The following is a 24,489-nucleotide window of genomic DNA, read 5'->3' on the forward strand; positions in this document are numbered from 1 at the left end:
ACTGAACATTGAAAGAACTAACACCTATTCTTCTCAAACTATTCCAAAAAATCTAAGAGGAGGTAAGACTTCCAAACTCTTTTTATGAGGCTAGCATAATACTAATTCCACAACCAGATAAGGACACTAAAAAGAAAGAAAACTACAAGCCCATATCCGTGATAAACACAGATGCCAAAGTCCTTAACAAAATATTAGCATATCAAATCTAGCAATACATCAAAAAATTATTCATCGTGATGAAGTGGGATTCATCCCAGGGATGAAAGGATGGTACAATATGCGCAAATCAATAAATGTGATAGGCCACATAAACAAAATGAAAGATAAGAATCATATGATCATATCAACAGATGCTGAAAAAGCAATTGACAAAATCCAACACTCATTTCTGATAAAAATGCTCAGCCATGTGGGAATAGAGGGATATCATCTTGATATAAAAAAGGCCATATATGAAAAACCTACAGCCAAAAACATACTCAATGGGCAAAAACTAAAAGCATTTTCCTTAAGAACAGGAACTAGACAGGGTTGCCCACTTTTGCCACTCTTATTTAAAATAGTACTGAAAGTCTTAGCCACAGCAATTAGAGATGAAGAAAAAATAAAAGGTATCCAAATCGGAATGGAGGTAGTAAAACTGTCATTATTTGCAGATGACAGATGACATGTTACTGTACATAGAAAAACCCTAAAAACTCCATCAAAAATCTACTAGATTTAATAAATAATTTGGCAAAGTATCAGGATACAAAATTAACATCAATATATTGACAGCATTTTTATACACCAATAATGAACTCAAAGAAAGAGAAACAAACAAACAAAAATTTCATTTACCAGTGCGGAAAAAAAAAATTATAATAATATAACCTAGGAATAAACTTAACCAATAAAGTATAGGGCCTATTTGCAGAAAACTACAGGACATTGAAGAAAGAAATAAAGAAAGATATAAAAAGAAGTGGAAACATATACCTTGTTCATGGATTGGAATAGTTAACATGTTTAAAATATCCATACTACCCAAAGCAATCTGTATATTCAATGCAATCCCCATCAAAATACCAACGACATATTTCACAGAACTAGAAAAAATACTTCAAAAGTTTATATGCAACCAAAAAAGACCCTGAATAGCCACAGAAATCTTGAAAAGGAAGAACAAAGTAGGAGGTATCACAATACCAGATATCAGGTTATACTACAAAGCCACTGTAATCACAACAGCCTGTACCAGCACAAGAACAGGCATATACATCAGTGGAAAAGAACAGAGAACCCGGAAATTGACCCAAGATATTATGCTTAATTAATATTTGACAAAGGTGGCAAGAGCATACAATGGAGTTAAGACAGCCTCTTTAATAAATGGTGTTGGGAAACTTGGACTGATACATGCAAAAATGTGTAAGTAGACCACCAACTTACACTATACACAAGAATAAACTCAAAATGGATGAAAGACTTAAATGTGACTTGTAAATCTATAAAAATTCTAGAAGAAAATGTAGGCAACAAAATTTCAGACATCATATACAGCAGAATTTTTACTGATACGATGTCTAAGGCAATAGAAACAAAGGAAAAAATGAACACATTAGACTACATCAGCCTAAAAAACTTCTGAACAGCAAAAGAAACAACCATTAAAATGGAAAGGGAACCCGCTATATGAAAGAACATAATTGCCAGTGATACATCTGATATGGGGTTAATTTCCAAAATATAAGACTACTCATACAAAAGGAAAAGAAAGAACCAAATTAAAAAATGACCGAGGATATAGACACCTCTCTAAAAGGACATAAAAATACCAAGAGACATGAAAAAATGTTCAATGTCACTAATCATCACAGAGATGCAAATTAAAACAACTATGAGGTGTTACTTCACACCTGCAGGAATGGCTGCCATCAACAATTCATCAACCAACAAGTGCTGGCGAGGGCATGGAGAAAACTGTCTTCTAGTACACCTCTGGTGGGAATGAAGACTGGTGTGGCCACTATTAAAAATATGGTGTTTTCTCAAAAAATTAAATATTGAACTGACATTTTACCCAGTGATTCCACTTCTTGGAATATATCCCAAGAAGCCTGAAACACCAATCAGAAAAAATATATGTACCCCTATATTCATAGCAGCACTATTTGCAATTGCTATGATCTGGAAACAGCCCAAGTATCTATCAGTAGATGAGTTGATTAAAAAGCTGTGGTACATATACACAATGGAATACCATGCAGCTATAAAAAAGAAAGAGCTCTTACCCTTTGAGATGACGTGGAGGGATCTGGAGAGTATTATGCTAAGTGAAATAAGGCAATCAGAGAAAGACAAATACCGCATGCTCTCACTTATTTGTGGAATATAATGAATAAAATAATCTGATGAACAAAATGGACCCAGAGACATAGAAAAGAGTACAGTTCGAACTGACAAACCTCAGAGGAGGGGTCAGGGGGAGGGATGAGTTAAACCAAAGAACTTATATGCATGTGTGCAAACCAATGGACATAGACAACTATACTGGGGGGGGGGGGGGCAGGATCTGGAGGAGAGTGTCTAGGGGGGAAAAGGTGAAACATATAACAAAAATTAATTAATAAAGAAAAATGTGATATATATAATTTATATATATATAATTATATCTATTTTATGTATATATCATTTATATATAATAAATATATTATATATACATCAAATTTAGCCATTAAAAAAGGCAATTTGCCTTTTATCACAACACGGTAGTCCTATGCTAAGTGAAGTAAGTCAGACAAAGACACATCTCACTTATATGTTGAACCTAAAAAACAATCACACAAACTCATAGAAACAGAACAGATTGGTGGTTTTCGGAGAAGGGGGATATGGTGGAACAATTAGGTGAAGGTGGTCAAAGGGTACAAACTTCTAGTTATAAGATAAATATACTTTGGGGATATGATGTACAGCATATTGACTGTAGTTAATATGCTGGACTATATATTTGAAAGTTGCTAAGACAGCAATTAAAATTTCTGATAAAAAAAATGAAACTGTGAAGTGATGCATGTTAACTAATTTTACTGTGTTAATTATTTTGCAAAATTCAGGCATACTTCAGAGATACTGAGGAATCGATTCTAAACTACCACAATAAAATGAGTGTCACAGTAAAGTGAGTCACATAATTGTTTTGGTTTCCAAGTGCATATATAAGTTATGTTTACACTATACTGTAGTCTATTAAGTGTGCAATAGCATTATGTCTAAAAAGCAATGTAATATCCTTAATTAAAAATACTTTATTGCTATAAAATGCTAACTATCACCTGAGACTCTTGGAAAAATTGTGCCAATAGACTTGCCCGATGCAGGTTTGCCACAAACTTCAATTTGTAAAAAATCTATTTCTTGTGAAGCAAAATAAATCAAGGTGCAAGAAAACAAGGTATGCCTTTTTCATATATCAAATAATTATACTGTACATCTTAAATTTATACAATGTTGTATGTAAATTATATCTTAATAAAGCTGGAAACAAATCTCATCTTTTAAAACATTTTTCCTTGCTTTTTTCTTTTTAAAAAATTATTTTTCAATTACAGTTTATATTAAATATTATTTTATATTAGTTTCAGGCATACAGGGTAGCAGTTAGACAATCATATACTTTACAAAGTGGTCTCCTGATATTTCAGGTACCCACCTGGCCCCATACATAGTTATTACATCTCCATGACTATTTTGTAACTACCCATTTGTACTTCTAATCCCTTTATCTTTTTCACTCAGCCCCTCAACTCCCTTCCCCTCTGATAACCATCAATCTGTTCTCTCTATCTGTGGATCTGTTTCATTTTGTTTGTTCATATATATACATTTAGAATTAACATATAAATGAAATGATATGGTGTGTGTCTTTCTCTGTCTGATGTATTTCACTTAATATAATACCCTCTAGGGTATCCTTCCAAGCTGTCTCAAATTGTAAAATTTCAATCTTTTTCTTGGCTGAGTAATATTTAATTATATATATGTACCACAATTTTTTTTATCACTTGTCTGTTGATTGGCACTTGTCACCAGTGCTGTGTCTGAGTCAATTCAGCAAAAGTCTCAGGGTATCCCAAGATGAACCGCCACCTGCTAGGGCCTGAATTCATTTTTGGTGGGGTGGGGTCTCAGGGAGTTGTTAGGGTAAGGCCAGTAGAGTTCTTCAGGCTAAAACAGATTAATATTTGTCTGTGTGAAGGGAGATTTCTGCATAGAAACAGTGGCACCTGTTGGGGCATGTGTGGAAAAATGGGTCTAACCTCTAAGCCACACAACTCAGTCTCTTCCTGTGCACCTCTGACACCCCCTGAGACTTCTCCAACATCCTCAAGAGCCTTCCAATAAAGTCTTCACTGAGCCCAGGCTGCATACAGCTGGCTGACTCCTTGACAAGGCACCAGCTTGGTAGGGTGGGGCCACAAAAAGTCAGGAGTGTGGGGCTAGTAGATTTCTCCAGGTTGATGCTGCATAGTGCTCAACCCAGGAAAGGTGGTGTCTGTGGGTGGTGAAGGAGAGAGACTCAGCACAGGGACCATGGCTGTTATTCCTACACCCTTCTCCTCAAAGCCAAACAACCCAATCTATTCCTGTGTGACTCCAGTCTGCTCTGAGCTGCTGTCCCTCTGCTGGAACCCAGGGTAAATGCCCACAAACAAGATTTTGTGTGTTGGTGTTGTCTCTTTAAGAGGGCACCTGGGTTTCCAGAACACATTCACTTCTCCCTAGTGGATGGAACCCTCACTGTTTTTCACAGTTAAATAATAAGTAGGCATCTCTTCATGGCTGTGCTGCTCTGGGCTGGGGAGCTCAGTATGTGATTGGGACCTCTGGCTCCTTAGGGTAGACCTTTGCTCTGAGATTTTCCACTGGATTCTCAATTGCTGCATGTGAAAATGGGGCCAGCCCTTTGCATGATTCCATCTTTTCTACAAGTCTTGATGTGGCTTCTGTAAATTCTTAGTTATAAGACTTCTTTCAACTAGTCTTCAATTGGCTATTCAGGTTGATTGTTTTATATTTTAGTTGTAATTCCAGTTTGGTCCTGGGAGGAGGCGAGTGTAACTTCCATCTAGTCTGCTGTAATCATGGATCCTTCATCTCTCTCTCTCTCTTTTTTTTAGTTGTATGTAAATTATATAACCATGATGGATTTATAGAAAAGCCTCAGTGGTTAAGCATGCTTTTTAAAAAAGAGGGCAAGTGCTGTATATATTTTGGTATAACCAGATGTGATACTAGTGATGTTAATAGAAAAAAAAAATTGTAAGTGTTAATAGCTTAGGGTCTATTTCTATTCTGTTAGTAATAAAAAAAAAAAAAATTGTAAAAAATTCATCCATGCCCTGGCCAGTTTGGCTCAGCGGTTAGAGTGACAGCCTGTGGTCTAGAGAGACCTGAGTTCGGTTCCCGCTAAGGGCATGTACCTCGGTTGCAATTTGTCCCTGGCCCTGGTTGGGTCGTGTGGGTGGCAACCACTCGATGTGTCCCTTTCACATCGATGTTTCTCTCTCTCTCTTCCTCCCTCTCTATCTGAACAAAAAAGTGGAAAAAATGTCCTCAGGTGAGGATTAAAAAAAAAATTCAGCCTCTGTTGTTCTTTTAAAAATTGAGATATAATTGACATGTGATTTGTCAGTGTGGACCACAAATCAGGTACCAGGTGCACATTATGAATCTCCAGGTTTATTGCAAAGATTCTGATAGCCTAGTTCATCTTCACCTCACTGTCTCAGGGTTATAGACTAAACATCTCTCATCAGTAACTAGGTGAACATTCCTATAGTTTAGTCTCCGAGTTTGACCAAGAGTCTTTACCATGGCTACAGCTATAAATAAGAACTGAGCAAAATGGGCTTGCTGAATTATCTCCTCACACGGTTTTTTAAAGGCTTTGTAGTCTGTGTGTGTGCATGTGCATATATGCATGAGGGAAGGCAGGGGAGGAGAGAAAAAGAGAGCTATCTTTACTGTCAATGGTTTGTAAAGTTTGTATTCTCTTTCTAGCTCTTCAGATTTATTCCTCTTAATCCTCCAATTTTAAACATGGTGTCTATTGACTGCATGAGCAAAGACAAAATAAATCAATTTTATTTTACTCTTACCTCTTTTTCCTTCCATCCTACTCCTCCCTCTCCCAATTATAGTTGGTTATATTTGTTCTTAGTTTATTTTTCTAGCCTTATACTTTTTTTTTTTGTGATTACTCCAGATTTTATTGTAATACCATTATAGATTTGTTGCCACAATAATGTAGGATGCACATTGCTTTACTTCAGTAAGTTTTTATTTTTCTACATTTCCCCCTGGAGATTTTAGAGTCATATGTCTATAAAATGGCAACCCTGACTCTACAATTGGAAAGCCTATCTATTGTTCTCGTTACCTTTAATCTGACTATAAACGTATAGCCTTATACTTTTAAATGTGCCTATACATCTGACTTGATTTGTCATCCTCAAATGATACCCTTCGATCCCCAGCTTTAAAATATGAAGAAATCTGAAGATGAAATGGAAAACATTTTCTAAAAGATAATACATGCCAAGCCTTTGAAATCAGATGACTGACTTTGCAATTTACCTACCACATATTAGCTGTTTGAACTTGCGGGTCATCTGAACAATTTTATTTCTTTAATTTAATTGTATTTTTTGGTACAGACTACATGTTTCTTAAAACAAGAGGTAACATTGGTTTATGACATTATATGTTTCAAGTAAACAACATAATTATTGTTAATACCCTCCTCTGAACACTGGGTATTGCTGCATCCACAGTGGTGCACAGATAATAAATATATATAAACGTGGTCCAACTTGCCTCTTCTGACACCTTTCATTTTTTTTTTATCCTCACCCAAGGACATATTTTTGTTTTTTGTTCAGATAGAGTGGGAGGGAGAGACAGAGAGAGAGAGAGAGAGAGAGAGAGAGATATCATCGTGAAAGGGGCACATCGAGTGGCTGCCACCCACACAACCCAACCAGGGCTGGGGGCAAACTGCAACCGAGTTACATACCCTTAGCGAGAACCAAACCCGGGTCTCTTTGGACCACAGGCCAATGCTCTAACCGCTGAGCCAAACCAGCCAGGGCTAACACCTTTCTTAATAACATTGCGATGTATATTGTAACTGTGCTACTGGTTGGTGATAATTTTTACTCAATTCTAAAATAGTGTTGGGCATACATGTTATGTCATCAGCTCAAGGGAAGTATAAAGCATTTCCTACATGTGTGTCTTACCTCAAAAAAATTAAAATTAAAATTAAATATGAATAAATCAATATACCTATATTAAGTCCTACCTTCTCTCTCACTGCCTACGTTTGAGTTGTGTAATTTTTGCTTTTTCATTCGTAAGATTAATATGCAACTCTATAACCATTATTTCCAAGTTTATTTTAGTCTTAGTCCTGTAGTTAAGTGGTTTTTCATGTTCAATGCTAATCCTTTTGCCAGATTCTCCAACCATCATTTTAAAAAATTTTATTATTTTTATTTATTTTTTAATTTTTTTGTTAATTTATATTTATTACAGATGTTTCTCAGATTTTCCTCAGACATCCTACTCCCCCATTCCCCACCCCATACCCGGCTTTGATGTCCATGTACACTGGTTATGCATACATGCATATAAGTTCTGTGGTTTATCTCTTCCCTAATCCCACCACCCACTCTTCTGAGGGTTGTCAGTCTGTACCCGACTTTCACGTCTCTGGGTCTACTCAATTCCTCAGACTGATATGTTCATTATATTCCACACAAAAAGTGAGATTATGTGATATTTCCCTTTCTCTTATTGGCTTGTTCTACTGAGGATAATACTTTCCAGGTCCCTCCATATTGTCTCAAAGGTTAAGAGATCTTTCTTTCTTACAGCTGCATAGTACTCCATTGTGTATACATACCACAGCTGTTTTATCCATTCATCTACTGATGGATATTTGAGCTGTTTCCAGACCTTAGCTATTGTAAATAGTACTGCTGTGAACATGGGGGTACATATATTCTTTCTGATTGATGTTTCAGGCTTCTTACGGTATATTCCTAGAAGTGGGAACACTGGGTCAAATTGCAGTTCAATTTTTAATTTTTTGAGATAACACCATATTGTTTTCCATAGTGGCTGCACCAGTGTGCATTCCCACCAGCAGTGTACTAGAGTCCCCTTTTCTTCACACCCTCACCACCACTTGTTGCTTGATGATTTGTTGATGGCGGCCATTCTGACAGGTGTGAGGTGATAGCTCATTGTTGTTTTAGTTTGCATCTCTCTGATGATTAGTCATGTTGAACGTGTCTTCATATATCTCTTAGCCATTTATGTCCTGTTTGGAGAGGTATCTATTTAGTTCCTCTGCCCATTTATTAATTGGGTTCTTTGTCCTCATTTTGATGAGCTGTATGGGCATTCTATATATATATTGGAAATTAACCTCTTATCTGATGTATCATTGGGAATTATGCTCTCCCATAGAGTGGGTTGTCTTTCAATTTTGATGGTTGTTTCTTTTGCTGTGCAGAAGCTTTTGAGTTTGATGTAATCCCAGGTGACGTATCAGTGAAAATACTGGTATGTATGATGTCTGAAATTTTGTTGCCTACATTCCTTCTAGGATTTTTATGGATTCATGAGGTCACTTTTAAGTCTTTTATCTATTTTGTGTAGGGTGTAAATTGATGGTCTAGTTTTATTTTTTGTTTTTTTTTTTACTTGAAGCTGTCCAATTTTCCCAACACCATTTATTAAATTGGCTGTCTTTACTCCACTGTATGCTCTTGCCACCTTTGTCAAATATTAATTGAGCATATTGTCTTGGATCCATTTCTGTGTTATCTATTCTATTCCATTGATCTATCTGCCTGTTCTTGTGCTAGTACCAGGCTGTTTTGATTACAGTGGTTTTGTAGTATAACCTGAAATCTGGTAACGTGATACATCCAACTTTGTTCTTTTTCAAGATTGCTGTGGCTGTTCGGGGTCTTTTTTGGTTCCGTATGAAGTTTTGAAATATTTGTTCTAGTTCTGTGAAGTGTGTCCTTGGTATTTTGATGGGGATTACATTGAATCTATAAATTGCTTTGGGTAGTATGGACATTTCAATGATGTTAATTCTTCCAATCCATGAACAAGGTATGTGCTTTCACTTTTTAAATATCTTCCTCTATTTTTTTTCAATGACCTGTAGTTTTCTATGAATAGGTCCTTTATTTCTTTGGTTAAGTTTATTTTTAGGTATCTTAATTTTTTTTGCTGTGATGGTAAATGGGATTATTTTTTAGTTTCTCTTTCTGTGACTTCATCAGTGGTGTATAAGAAAGCCATCGATTTCTTGACCTTAATTTTGTATCCTGTTACTTTGCCAAATTCATTTATTAAGTCTAATAGATTTTTGTTGGAGTTACTGGGGTTTTCTATGTATAATATTAGTCATCTGCAAATAATGACAATTTCAGTTTCTCCTTTCCAATTTGGATCCCTTTTATTTTTTCTTCCTGTCTGATTGTTGTGGCTAAGACTTCCAGTATTATGTTAAATAAGAGTAGTGAAAGTGGGCATCCTTGTTTTTTTACTGTTCTTAAGGGAAATGCGTTTAGTTTCTGCCCATTGAGTATGATGTTGGCTGTAGTTCTTTTATATATGGCCTTTATTATGTCGAGATATGATCCCTCTATTTCCAGATTGCTGAGAGTTTGTATCAGAAATGGGTGCTGGATTTTGTTGAATTCTTTTTCAGCATCTATTGATATGATCATATGATTTTTATCTTTCATTTTGTTTGCATGGTGTATCCCATTTATTGACTTTTGAATATTGTATCAGCCTTGCATCCCTGGGATGAATTCCACTTGGTCATGATGAATGCTTTTTTTGATATATTGCTGGATTTGATTTGCTAGTATTTTGTTCATGATTTGGGCATCTATGTTCATCAGGGATATTGGCTTGTAGTTTTCTTTCTTTGTAGTGTCTTTTTCTGGTTTTAGAATTAGAATTATGCTGACCTCGTAAAACGAGTTTGGAAGTCTTTCTTCTTCTTGACTTTTTTGAAATAGTTTGAGAATGAGTATTAGTTGTTATTTCAATCTTCGGTAAAACTCCCCCATGAAGCTGTTCAGGCCTGGGCTTTTGTTTGCTGGGAGTTTCTTGATTACATCTTCAATTTTCTTTGTTGTTATTAGTCCGTTCAAGCTTTCTATTTTTTCCTGGTTCAGTTTTGGGAGACTATGTGTTTCTAGAAATTTGGCCATTTCTCTTAGATTGTCAAATTTGTTGCTGTATAATTGTTCATGATATTTGTTAACAATTCTTTGTATTTCTGTGGTGTTAGTTATTATTTCTCCTCTTTCCTTTCTGATTTTGTGTATTTGGGTTCTCTCTCTTTGTTTCTTGGTGAGTCTAGCTAAGGGTCCATAAATGTTGTTTATCTTTTCAAAGAACCAGCTCTTTGTTTCATTGATCCTTTAAATTGTTTTTTTGGTTTCCATGTCATTTAATTCTGCTCTGATCTTTATGATTTCCTTCCTTCTACTTGCTCTGGGGTTTTCTTTTTGATTGCTTTGTAGTTCTTTAAGTTGTGAGGTTAGATAGTCAAAGAAAATTTTTTCTTGTTTTTTGAGGTTGGATTTTAGTGCTATGAACTTCACTCTCAGAACTGCTTTTGCTGCATCCCATAGATTTTGTGTTGTTGTGTGTTCATTTTTATTGGTTTTCAGGAAGTTTTTAATCACTTCCTTGATCTCCGTGGCAACCCATTCATTGTTCAATAACATGCTTTTTAGATTCTGTGTTTTAAATTGTCTTTGCATGTTCTTGTTGCAATTGATTTCTAGTTGCATGCATTGTGTTCTGAAAAGATTCTTGATATGATTTCAATCTTTGTGATCTTGTAGAGACTTAGTTTGTGTCCTAACATGTGGTCTATCTTTGAGAATGTTCCATGTGTATTTGAGAAGAATGTTAATTCTGCAGTTTTGGGGTGTAATTCTCTGTAGATATCTATTAAATCTATTTGATCTAGTGCTTCATTTTGAGTCTCTGTTACCTTGCTATTTTGTTTTTCTAAATGATCTATCTAGTGATGTCAGCGTGATGTTTAAGTCCCCTGCTATGATGGTATTGCTGTAGATTTCTACATTGAACTCCTCCAGAATATTTTCAATATATGTTTGTTCTCCTATATTGGGTGTATATATGTTTACCAAGGTTATATCTTCCTCTTGGATAAATCCTTTCAATATTATGTAATGGCCTTCTTTGTCTATAGTTATGGCTTTTATTTTGAAATCCAAATTATTATATATGATTATTGCTACCCCAGCTTTTTTTTTTTTTCCTTTCTGTTTGCTTGAAAAGGTTTTTTCCATCCCTTCACTTTTAACCTATGTGAGATTTTTTGTGATGTGGATCTCTTGTAAACAACAGTCAGCTATTCTGTGTCTTTTTATCGGAGCATTCAAACCATTTACATTTAAGGTGATAATTGATATGTACTTATTTATTGCCAATTTTGTTTAGTGTAGTTATATTTTTCTTTCTATTTCTTCTGCTATATCTTTTAGCGTATCTTGCAGTACTAGTTTGGTGCTAATATATTTCCTTAGTCTTTTTTGTCTGGGAAACTCTTTATTTGACCTTCTATTTTGAATGATAGCCTTGCTGGATAGAGTAGTCTTGGATTCAGATCCTTGTTTTTCATGACCTTGATTACTTCATGCCATTCCCTTCTGGCCTGTAGTGTTTCTGTTGAGAAGTCAGATGATAACCTAATGGAGGTTCTTTTGTAAGCAACCTGTTGCTTATCTCTTGCTGCCTTTAGGATTCTCTCTTTTTCCTTAATTTTGGGCATTTTAATTATTATGTGTTGTGGTGTGGGCCTGTTTGGGTTCTTCTTACTTGGTGCTCTCTGTGCTTCTTGAACTTGAATGCCTTCTTCCTTCACCAATTTAGTAAAGTTTTCTGTCACTATTTCTTCAATTATGTTCTCTAAACCTTGCCCATTTTCTTTCTCTTCAGGGACTTCTGTAATGTAAATATTATTTTTTTCCAGTTGTCCACAATTCCCTTAAGCTGTCTTTCTGTTTTTAATTGTTTTTTTTTTTTTCCTTTTGTTTATCTGATTGATTTTTTTTTTTTTTTTTTTACCTTGTCTTCTATTTCACAGATCTGGTGTTTAGCTTCCTCTACTCTGCTGGTTAGTCCTTCCAACATGTTCTTAATTTCTGCTATATCATTCTTCATTTCCACTTATTTGGTTTTCAATGTTTTTATATCTTTACTCATGGTGTTGATGTTCTTACTCATGCTTTTGAGCTTTCTCAAGATCATGGCTCTGAACTCTACCTCTGATAATTTGCTTAACTGTATCTCATTTAACTCATCTTTGATAGAGTTTTCTTGTTTTTTCATTTGGGATTTGTTTTTTTGTTTCACCATTTTGACAATCTCAGTGGGTTTTGGAGCTTGCCAAGTTTTTCCTGTGGTTGTTGATGTTCTGCTTTTGTGGCTTCCTCTGCTGGGTTTAGATCACCCTTGGTGGGCCCACGTTAAATACTACTGTCAAGTCTTCCTTTCCTGGGTAGGTTTTCAAGCCCAGGAAAAGTTCAGTTATCCTCTAGCTTTTTGCCTGGGGGCTATTAGTGTCAGCTACTCAGGGCCTTGGAATATAGCCCTGGTGTTCTGCCTAAGAGGATTTCCAGACGGTGGGACAGATGCTGGTTCTTAATGAGCCTCAAATTGCTTTTCTTTGCTTCACCTGGAAGGAGCTGAATCTTTGAGGGAGGGGCTGCTGCTTTTTCCCACACCTTTGGAAGAAGTAAGCTGGCCACAGTCCTTTGTGCTCATGACTCAGCAAAAATCTGAGTGCCCTCCAAATCTTGGGTGTACCCACAGAGTTCCATTTCAGTCTGCCCTCTTTCTGCCAGAGGCCCTGGTGAGTGGCTGTAGTCAATACAGTGCTCTGTTCTGGTCCTCTGGTGCTGTGGAGCAAGCTTAGTATTTTATTCCTGAGGGCACTTCTCTCAGCTAAGACTGCTGTTGTCCGTGGTCTCTCAGCCACCCTCTCATTCCTTCACAGATCCTACCAGTTTTTCTTGTCATAAGTTCCTGTCCCGCTACATTTCTGTTGCTTTTTCCCAAAGATTTGTCTTTCTTTTAGTTGAAATTGTCATTCGGTCTTGGGCGAACTTCTGTGTAGCTTCCATTCACTCTGCCGCCATTTTTGCATTCCTATATATCATATATTTCTTACTGAGTTTTCATCAGTATTGATTCTCCTTTGCTATTTACAATGTGTGCTTTAAAAAAAAATGATTTGAGAAAAAGAAATAGAGAGATCGATTTGTTGTTCCACTTATTTATGCATTCATTTTTTATTCTTGTATGTGCCCTGACCAGGGATAAAATCTGCAACCTTGGCATATTGGGAAGATGCTCTTAATAAATGAGCTATGTGGCCAAGGCCTATAATGTGATTTTATTTTCTTCCTCCATTGTCTATTTACTTTTTAGTTTAACAAGTAAGCGATTTAATTCTAACCATACATGTTAGCTCATGTGATAAAATCATTCTATAAAATAATCGAGTTTATCATTTTCATATTGAAGAAGTATTTCTTCCTAATCTCTATTCATTTTTAGTATTTTAATCTAGAGATCATTTTTTCTAGGAAACTTTCAGTGACCCCCCCCCCCCCAAATGCAGCTCTCATAGCCCTTAGTGCTTTCCCATTATACCACTTACCACACAGGTTTGAAAAATTGTGTTTATTCATCTGAAAACTAGACTCTAAGCTTTGGGAAGTCAGTGTCTGTGATTATTATTCTTGTTCAGTGATGCATCCCCAGAATCTGGCCTGCAATGACCCTGCCATGTTTGCCCTAAATTGTCTTTTAGGGCTTCAAGATAAATTTTATTACCAGAAATAATACAATCTTGTGAGTTGCGCATTATGAGCATGCATAGTATCTTCAGGATGGTGCAAAAAACAGTTATGTACTTTTGTTATGTATGTTATTCAACTTACAGTTTGTAGTTATGTGAATGCTCCAGGAGTCCATCTTTTTCACAGTGAACATCCGTCCAGCTTTTATTTTCTATGCTTTTCCCCTTCCCCAGGTTTCCCTCTCCTTTCTCTTTCTCTCTCTCTATCAAAGCCTTGGGCTTTCATTTGAGAACCTTTCCCAAGGGGGACTGTGATGCCTTTGTAGAATAGTTGATTATTTCAAAGCTTTTTTGGGAGTAGGCTAAATCTTTAAGTTGCAGAGTGGTGCATCTGTATGACAAATAATTTTCCTATTAATATCGGTAGCCTATTATTTTGCTAAAATTGCCACTCATCACTAAAGATACCAATACAAAAAAAGAAAAAAAAAAAAAAGGTAGGAGGGAAGGCTGGGGTCAAGATGGCAGCATAGGTAAACACAGTATTGCCTCCTCCCACTACCACATCAAAATTACAACAAAACTGCAATACAACCATCATTCAGAACCTCCTGAAATCCAGCTGAATGGAAGTCCTACAATTACAAAATTAAAGAAGCTGCCACATCGAGACTGGTAGGAGGGGCAGAGGCACGGAGGGGCTGGTCCCATAACCTCATGTGTCAGATAAAAGTCAGGAGGGTACCCCGGCTGGGAAGGTCCTCTCTGAGAAGGGGTCCCCATCCCACACCAGGCACCCAACTCAGGGTCCCAATGCCAGGTAGAGAAGTCCCCATAACTTCTGACTGTAAAACCAGCAGGAACTGAGGGAGAGGGAGGCTGTGGCTATGGAAGCCCCAGCAGTTTCTCTTAAAGGGCCCATACACGGACTTACTCAGACCTGCTCCCTCTGAGCTCCAAGGGGAGCTAGCTTGAGGGACACCAGAGAACATGGAAGAACTGAGCTGTTTGGCCTCTGGACAAGGGCTGGAGGGGCAGCTTTCTCCTGGACAGATGTGTTGGGGGAGGCTGTTTATCCTTTGATGAGCCCTTCCCCCACAGGGCAGGCAGACAGCAATCATATCTGGGACTCCAGCAACCTGGCTCACACTGTTGGCCCCACCCTGATGATTCCCTGAGGCCCCACCCCATGTAAATTTCAGGTCCACCCAAGCTGTTTCCAAAGGCTTTACCATAGGATTGACCTGTTTTGGATCCTGCTTCAGAGTTTTCTAAAATCTCTCAAACAAGCAGCATCTGGTACCTGATCCCACCAGTTCACTGAGCACTATTGGGCCAGTGGATACCCTAAGTCATCACAGATCAGTGCACAGTAGTGAAGCTTTCAAGGTGGCAGTTGTGGAAACCTCAAAAGGCCTGGAGCCCAGCACCATTCCCCACAGCAGCAGCCCAATCAGAGTCCAGACATACCCCCAGCAACAGAGGCTGGGGAGCAGACATACATCCCCAGGCAAAAGAAGCACAGACCAGAATTAGAGAACTATCCCCCCCCCACAAAAAAAAAATACTATAGCAAAGGCTGAGCAGGAGCTGAGCCCCACTGGGCAGCAGCACTCCCCAGCCACCAGCGGCGGGGCTCCGGGGGCTACATAGGGCCCTGTGTGACCCAGCCACCAACAAGAGTGGAATGGAGTTGGGGTTCTGGAGGGACCTGTGTGACCCAGTGGCCCAATAGAGTTGTGCTGAGCCAGGGCTTGTGAGCAGCCAGTCTCAGTGAGCCATATACCTCTCATTAAGTGGCCCCAGTCCTGGCACTAGAAGCAGCTAGCCTTGGTTCACAAATTGGCTTTTCCTGGACACCTCCAAGCCCAGCACACGAAGCAGCCATCTGCAGTTCACTTTATAGCTTATGGCCCTGGATAGAGCACAGGCAGTGGCTGACCTTGCCCCAGAGCCAGCACACCTGGTGGACAGCTTCAGACCACATCAAAGCACCACCACTCAACCACCTCCACAAGTGATACATTCAGTGAGTAGGCTCAGTGGGTACCAGAGGCCTGCTGAAGTAAGTCTTGTTCTGCGCGGTAGGCCCCTACACAGCTGATCCTCTAAGGCAGTGGCTAGTGGGCACAGCCAGTCCTTGCAGCTGACCAGCCTGAGTAAACCCCTCACATTGATCTGCCAACAGCAGTCAAGACTCAATTACAAGAGAAGGGTGTAGAGTCCACACTAGGGGTGTACCACAAGGGCCAAGCTGGGGTGATCAGGAAGACTGTGCCACTGGATCCTACAGGACACCTACAACAGTAGGCCACCCTGCGAAGTCTAGGAGGCATAGCAACTCTGCGTAATACACAGAAACAATCACAGGGAAGCAGCCAAAATAAGGAGATAAAGAAACATTTCCCAAATGAAAGAAAAGAACAAAACTCCAGGAAAATAACTAAACAAAATAGAGATAAGCAATCTAATAGATGCAGAGTTCAGAACACAGGTTATAAGGCTGCTCAGAGATCTTGGTGAGACATCCAAGGGACTTAGTGAGACCTTCAAGGAACTTAAGGAGACCTCTGAGGAACTTAGTGAGAACATCAACAATATAAAAAGGGTCAGTCAGAAATTAAGGATGCACTAACTGAAATAAAGAATTATTTACAGGGAATCAATAGTAGAGTAGGCAAAGCCAAGAAGCAAACCATCAATTTGGAATATAACAAAGCAGAAAACACCCAACTAGAACAGCTAAAAGAAAAAAAGAATTCAAAAAAGTGAGGATAGTGTAAGGAGCCTCTGGGGGACAACTTCAAGTGTGCCAACATTCACATCATAGGGGTGCTTGAAGGAGAAGAGAGAGAACAAGAAATTGAATAACTATTTAAAACAATAATGACAGAAAACTTCCCTAACTTGGTAAAAAAAAAAAAAAAAATACAAGTCCAGGAAGCACAGAGATTCCCAAACAAGTTGAACCAAAAGAGGTCCACACCAAGACACATCACTATCAAAATTCCAAAGGTTAAATACAAAGAGAGAATCTTAGCCCTAGCCGGTTTTGCTCAGTGGTTAGAGTGTCAGCCTGTGGTCCAGAGAGACCCAGGTTATGTTCCCGCTAAGGGCACATATCTCGGATGCAGTTTGTCCCTAGCCCTGGTTGGGTCGTGTGGATGGCAGCCGCTCAATGTGTACCTTTCACTTTGATGTTTCTCTCTCTCTTCCTCTCTCTCCCTCCCACTCTATCTGAACAAAAAATGAAAAAAATGTCCTCGGGTGAGGATAAAAACAAAACAAAACAAAACCAAAAAATAAAAAGAGAGAGAAAGAGAGAGAGAGAGAGAGAGAGAGAGAGAGAGAGAGAGACTCTTAGAAGCAGTGAGAGAAAAACAGTCCCTTACCTACAAAGGAGCTCCCATAAGACTGTCAGATGATTTCTCAAAAGAAACTTTGAAGGCCAGAAAGGAGTGGCAAGAGATATTCAAGGTAATGAAAAGCAATGACCTACAACTAAGATTACTCTATTGTGCAAAGCTATCATTTAGAATCGATGGACATATCAAGAGTTTCCCAGACAAGAAAATCTAAAAAAATTCATCACCACCAAACCAGTATTATATGAAATGTTGAAGGGTCTTCTTGAAGGTGAAGAAGAACAAAAATATGAACAATAAAATGTCAGTTAATACATATCTATCACCAATTGAATCCACAAACAAAATGAGCAAGCAGACTCATTGATACAAAGAACTTTTGCTTGCCAGATGGGTGGGGGCTGGGGAGATGAGTGAAAAAGATGAAAGGATTAAGAAGTACAAATTGGTTGTTAGACTGATGAACCTCAAAGGGAAAGGAGGAGGGAGAGTGGGATGAGAGAAACCAAAGAAATTCTATGCATATATGCATAATCAATGGGCACTGACAATAGTGTGGGAAAGGCAGTGGGGGGCAAGAATGAGGAGGAGGGGTTAAATGGGGGAAAAGGGGAGAAACATCTGTAATACATTCAACAATAAAGATGAGTTTAAAAAAAAATAGGAGAGGCTGTAAAATTCTGCTCTGCCTGTTCTGGGAGGTGCTCAGTAAATACTTTTTTTGAGTGAAAGAATGTGTAGTATAACCACACACTTTTCGAGTATTCTTCAATGTGTATTTAAAACATTTGAAATAAGAAACTAAATGTTGTTTTAAACTTTAAACCATAAAATGTAAAAAAAAAAAAAAAGATAATTTAAGTGGGGTTTATGACCATCCTGTCACCATCTTACCTGGTATGAGTTGAGACTCTGAAAGGGGCCTTTTATCAAAATGATCTGTACTAGTCTTAGTGCCTACAATTCCACCATCCTTTGGGCTGAGGCTTCAATGTATTTGAATAATTACATGGAATGTAATTCAGATCTTTTTAGATCCATGTATGGGATAGAGAGATACTATTGCATTTCTTTAGATGGTTCATTATCTGGGTAACTTATTTAGAGGTAAGGTTCCAGAGGGTGGGAATACTTTACCAAGGGCAGCACAAGGACAGTAGGATATCCTGGGTAAATAGTTTCATCTGTGAAGTTATACCCTGGGTACCTCCTGCCAATTTTTAATAGTTTTAGCATGTTTTAATTCTTTTATTTTTTTATACCCTTCTTGTGTTATTAACTCTTTGCCCCTTTTAGCTATGTTGTTGCTTTCTGGATTGATTTATTGTTTTTTGAGCTATCTATCAGGAAGTAGGGAATAAATTAACAACAAAAACAAAGAAAGTGGGCAGAAAATGGAAGTCCTGGCATTTGGAGTGTGAAACTCTGCTTACCAGCCCCAGACACACATGAACTGAAGCCAAACAATAACAGTTCTTAGACTTTTAGATCTCATGGTGTGTCCCTAATCTGCACCTCTCTGAATTTTACCTTTGGTCTCCTGTATTTGTGCTTCCCAAAGGACTATCCAGCTTTCACAGGGCAGCTTTGTATGGGAGATAATGAGGCAGATGCATTCACACTTCTTTGCTCTCTCTGCTGTAAAGAGTCTGTTAATGGTAGCTGCTGTTCTTTGTGTAAATTGTTTCAAATCAAATGCCTTCTTTGTAGCTTCTCTAAATCTTACTTTTTTTTTTTTTTTTTTAGGATGCAGATCAAAGCCTTCCATCTCCATGAAGCTGCCTCTGATTTTCCTCAGTGTTCTTTTGATCTCTGAACATGACTGGATTTGAATTCAGGCTTCATCATTATGAAATATGTGACCTTAGATAAGTTATTTAAGCTCTCTATGCCTTCAGTTTTCTCACCTATGAAAAGAAAATTATAATAGTTTTTACTTCATCAAGTTGGCTGTTGTGAGAATTATGTGTTTATATATGTAAAACACTGTGAATGGTGCCTGGAAGAAAGACCAGCACCTGCTCAGTAATTATTAAATATTTTTATTTTTATTACTTGTAATGTGGCTTTTTATTCAGTTGGTTTTTATGACTCTGTGTTATCTCCTTAACTGAGCTTTGGGTAATAGAACGTGGTAGAAAAAATATACTGGATCCAGACTGCAAGAATTTGAAGCCTAGCTCTGCTACTTACTAGCTTTCTGATTTTGGACAAGTCTCTTAACCTTTGTGAGTCTTGGTTTCATCATAGAATAATGGGGATAATTATACCAACTTACTGCAGAGAGTCTTTGTGAGGATTAAATGAGATAATGCCCATAGAGTACCAGATATGGTAGATGCCTCCAAAATGGAAATGCTACATTTCAGTATCTGTAGTGCCTAGGCCTAGATTAGTCACCCATTATATGTTTGCTAAATGGTCTGAAACAAAAATATTCTTCTTTTTCAGGCATCTGTCCTTTGTGTTATTTAGAAACAGCAAGCACAGAGATAGCTGCATCTTTGAGCTCTTCAAGTTAAGGCCAGGCTCAATATCTTTCCTACTGATCAACTTGTCCCTTTTTGTTGTGTTAAGCCCAGTCATGAATAAGAAGAAGAAGAAGAAGAAGAAGAAGAAGAAGAAGAAGAAGAAGAAGAAGAAGAAGAAGAAGAAGAAGAAGAAGAAGAAGAAGAAGAAGAAGAAGAGGAAGAAGAGCAGCAGCCAGGATTTGTTGATTTCTTACTATATGCAGTGTATGTGGTAAATGCTTTATGTAAATTATCTCTAGTCTCATTTCCTCTCATGCTACATTCTCTCCCTAAGTAATCTCATTCATTATCTTGCCTGCAAATACCACCTATATTCTGATGATTCCAAAATTCCTATCTTTACTACAGACCTCTTCTGAGCTCTAGACATGTATATATAACTGAAAACTTGACAATGGAATTTAGATATTCCAGAGACAACTAAAAGCAAAAGTTTTCAAAACTGGATTCTGTCACCTACAGCTTTCCCTACCTCAATCCTATTCTGCTTTTCCTTCTGTGCATCCTATCACTGTGCATAGCACTGACAACTCTTCAGTTACACCCCTACATTAAGAATATCAGCAAATTATAATAGTTTTATTCCAAAATATATATTAAACCTATTTATTTTCTTCTTCAAAAGTGGCACCATATTGGAAATTACCATCACTTTCTCTGTGGATTATAGAAACTTTCTAACTGGTCTCACCTATTACATACTTGTCCTCATTGTAATCTGTGTTTAAACCTTGGACAGATATTTTCTTTTCACTTTTTAAATTGAGATACAACATACAAAGTACACTAATCTCAAGTGGTTAGCTTTATGAATTTTTATATGCATACAGTACTCATGTAACTGTTCCCCAGATCAAGATATAGTACCCCAGGAGGCTTTTTTGAGACCCCTCTCAGAGGTAACTGCTATTCTGCAGTCATACTTTAAAAAGTAATAATTTGCCCTGTCCAGTTTTGCTCAGCGGTTAGAGCGTCGGCCTGCGGTCCGGAGAGACCCGGGTTTGGTTCCCGCTAAGGGCACGTACTTCGGTTGCAGTTTGTCCCCGGCCCTGGTTGGTCGTGCGGGTGGCAGCCACTCGATGTGTCCCTTCATGTCGATGTCTCTCTCTCTCTCTCCCTTCCTCTCTCTCCCTCCCACTCTATCTGTACAAAAAATGGAAAAATATCCTCGGGTGAGGATAAAAAAAAAAAAGTAATAATTTAGGGGAAGGAAAAATAATATAAACAAAAATTGAACTCCAGTGAATAATGTTCATGGTGGAGTATTTAGGGTAGAGTGTATTGATAACTGCAACTTACTTTGAAATACATGTGACAATAAGATGGATTGGATGCACAGAAAGATGACTGGATGGATAAGTATATGACAGAGCAAGTCTAATAAATATAAATTATAAACTCTTAGTGGTGGGTATGTGGGTATTCACTGGAAAATTCACATTTTCTGTAAGTTTGAAAGTATTCATTATAACATTTTGCAAAAAGATAATCTTTTGAAAGCACAAGATAATATTTTTGTACTACCTAAAACTCCCAAGGCTTTCAATTGTAGTTGATATAAAATATATAATCTTTAATATATCCTAAAAGGTCTAACATTGCTCCTACTTTTTTCCTCCACTTTTTTCTCCATAATCCTCCATCTCCATCACTATGTTTAAGTCCCACTTGACATTTTCCATTTCCACCTATATACAATGCTGAATAAGTGAATAAAAACAGCAAGGTTTTTCTAACAGCAAGGTGGGCAGGACACAACAGTGAGGCAGCCTGTGCAGTGAGAACTTTTTCAGAAATACAGGATGGAGTAAAAGTAGGTTTACAGTTGTCCATACGGGAAATAATACAATAATTAATAAATAATAATATAGATATAAACTCTGTGTTTTGCATACTCATGACTGTAAACCTACTTTTGCCGCCCTGAATAGTTTCAGACAGGTAGTATCATTTGGCTTAAAGGTGGGTAAGAGACCTAATTTCTAGTTGCTAAGACATATTCAACCACCAATTGCTACTACCTTGCTGTAAACAAGAAGTCAATTTATAGCACAGAGGGGACACTGTTATCTCCCCTTTGTTACTGTAAGTTCCGTGAGGACAAAATCCATCTCTAGCTTTTTCTATGATGTGTCTGTAACACCTAGCACAGTCTCAGCTAGCCATAAAATAGACATTCCATAAATGTTTGTTGAATGAAATAATGATCTCATTAAATCTTTATAACAGCCCTGTGGGGTAGTTACCAATTTGACCTCTATTTTTAGATGAAGAAACTAAAAGCTCATTGAAGCAAAACAACTTGCTCAAGCCACACAGTTAGTAGTAGAAGATTCATACCCAGGTTTGTTTAACTCCAGAGCCCAGGCTCTTATGTGCTCTCCTGCCTCCCCTAATGTAAATATTATACTCTTTGTCGAAGTTACCCTAAGAGTGAAAAAGGACAGGGCCTAAGAGGTCATAGGAAAGGAAAGGGTGACTATTTAGGCATAACAGAAGTGCTGGACATCTGTCTACTGGAGTGATTTCCCCTCCTCCATAAATTTTTTTCTAGTGGTGCTGGAACCTGTAATTTTGAGCCCACATCTGGAAATGAGCCGTGTCCCTGTTTAGCCAGCAATCTTCTCTAAATTGATGATTCATTTTGGTTAATCAACTTAGTTATACTTATTAGTTTCCTTTTCATTAAAGCCAAATGTAATAACTGCTTTATTAGCTGGGTGTGGGATGATGGTTGAATAAAGCACTTCAATAGAAAAATTGCTATCAAAAATGAAAAAAAAATTCTTAACCAAACCAGCTTGGTACACTCTTATAAAGTGAGGGGATCCATTGTCTCTGTGGCTTGACTTTCCATTGGCCTTTGGTTCAGAGTACTCTTTGGCCCCATGCCAGGTGGAGTAAGTGGCTGCCTACATGCTGTGAAGTGAGGGGGATTGGGATTAAAAGTCTTTGATTACCATCAAATCTCCCCACTTACAAATGCCAAAGTATTTGAGACCAGTCTGAATTGAAATCATTGCTTCAAGGTAAGGGACCTAAGGGCCCTATTCAAGTTTAAATATATCCAGCCAGCTATAGGGAACACCCCAAGTTACTGTCAGCCAGTACCATCATAACTTACTAGCTCTTGCTGTTTCCTTTGTTGTCTCTTTTCTCAGCTCTTTAAAGATGAACTCACAGACATCCAAAACTATAGATTTAGTTATAACTCCTGAGCCAGACCTGAAAGAAAAAATAATAATCACAATTCTGAACATTTACTGAATGCATACTGTGTGTTAAGTATCATGTTAAGCACTTATATATACTACATCAGTTTAGCTCTTATAACAGCAGAGTGACATATTTTTATCATGCCTATTTTTAGAGGGTCAAATTGAGGCACAGATAAGTTAAACAACTTGCTGTAATATAGTCAATCTGGGATTTAATTCAGATAGTTTTATCTCAGAGTCTATAGTCTTAATTGCTCTGCACTACTGCATTTGTCAACCTTAGTCTGATCATTTGAAATTCTCATAGTATTATATCCAGACCTGGTATATTTGTGAACTCTAGACTCCTACATGGTCTTTAAGTCACAGCAAGAGAGGAACAGGGTTGAGGAAAACAAAATTGGCCAGTGAAAGGTAAGGTTAATCAAGCACTTGTATTATGTATTTCTCAGTAACTATTATAGTAATAACTAATATGTATTAAAGACTTATTCTGTGTCAAGCACCATGCTATGTTCATTATTTGTATTAACTCATCTGGAGAGAGTTGTTTCAGAGGTTCAGCCTAGATCCCTATCTTATCATTATCATTACCAGGACTATCTAGGATAGGATCCTCTTAGGAACATTGATGTAATTAATTGAGACTCTAATACCCTAAAAATCCTTGCCAGTACCTTCTTGGGGGTTTAGATACTATTCCCTTTTGGTTAGCTGCTAGTTTTGGGACCTGATATATATGGAAGAATGGATTAGAATACAACAACTGATCATTTGTATTTTAAGTGACTGATTAATTTTTGGAATCCTTACTGATTTGGTCACTGACCTTACTGGATAGTACACTAATACTGAATGTTTTCAGATTTAAGACAGAAACCACCATACACTGAGCCGCCCTCTCCCAAGCTAGCCTTTGGAACCAGTTTCCCAATCTCTTTTCAGACTAGTCCCATCATCTTTCCAATTCACAAAAGAACCTTCTTGCAAGGTCCCAGCATATCTTGGGCCTAAGCCCAAGTGTCCACTCAAACATAAGACTGCTACTTATACTTTTCTTCTTAGTGGAAGTTTAAATTTCTCATATGCTCTTTATTGGAAATCAGAGAAGGATACAGAAGCCAAGTGATTCATATTAAAATTATATTTCTTTTGAGACAGTAAAACACCCTAAAATTATTATATTTTACTTTTATTGATATATGATTGACAAATACAATTATATATCCAAGCTACTTTGGTTGAATACTTCCTTCCATTTTGCATCCATGTACAAAGCATTAGTAGGCATGTATTCTCCCCACTCAGCTTCACTTTCAGAAGGATGCTTTAACATACTTATCTAAAGAAACAAAAGATGGCACACGAAGCCATTATATTTTAATGATCTCTGGTTAAAAATACAATTTTACATTATTTTAAAAATGTAGTTCTCTTAACCCATT

Source organism: Molossus molossus, unplaced genomic scaffold, assembly GCF_014108415.1.
Source record: "Molossus molossus isolate mMolMol1 unplaced genomic scaffold, mMolMol1.p scaffold_m16_p_2, whole genome shotgun sequence".
Taxonomy (NCBI): Eukaryota; Metazoa; Chordata; class Mammalia; order Chiroptera; family Molossidae; genus Molossus; species Molossus molossus.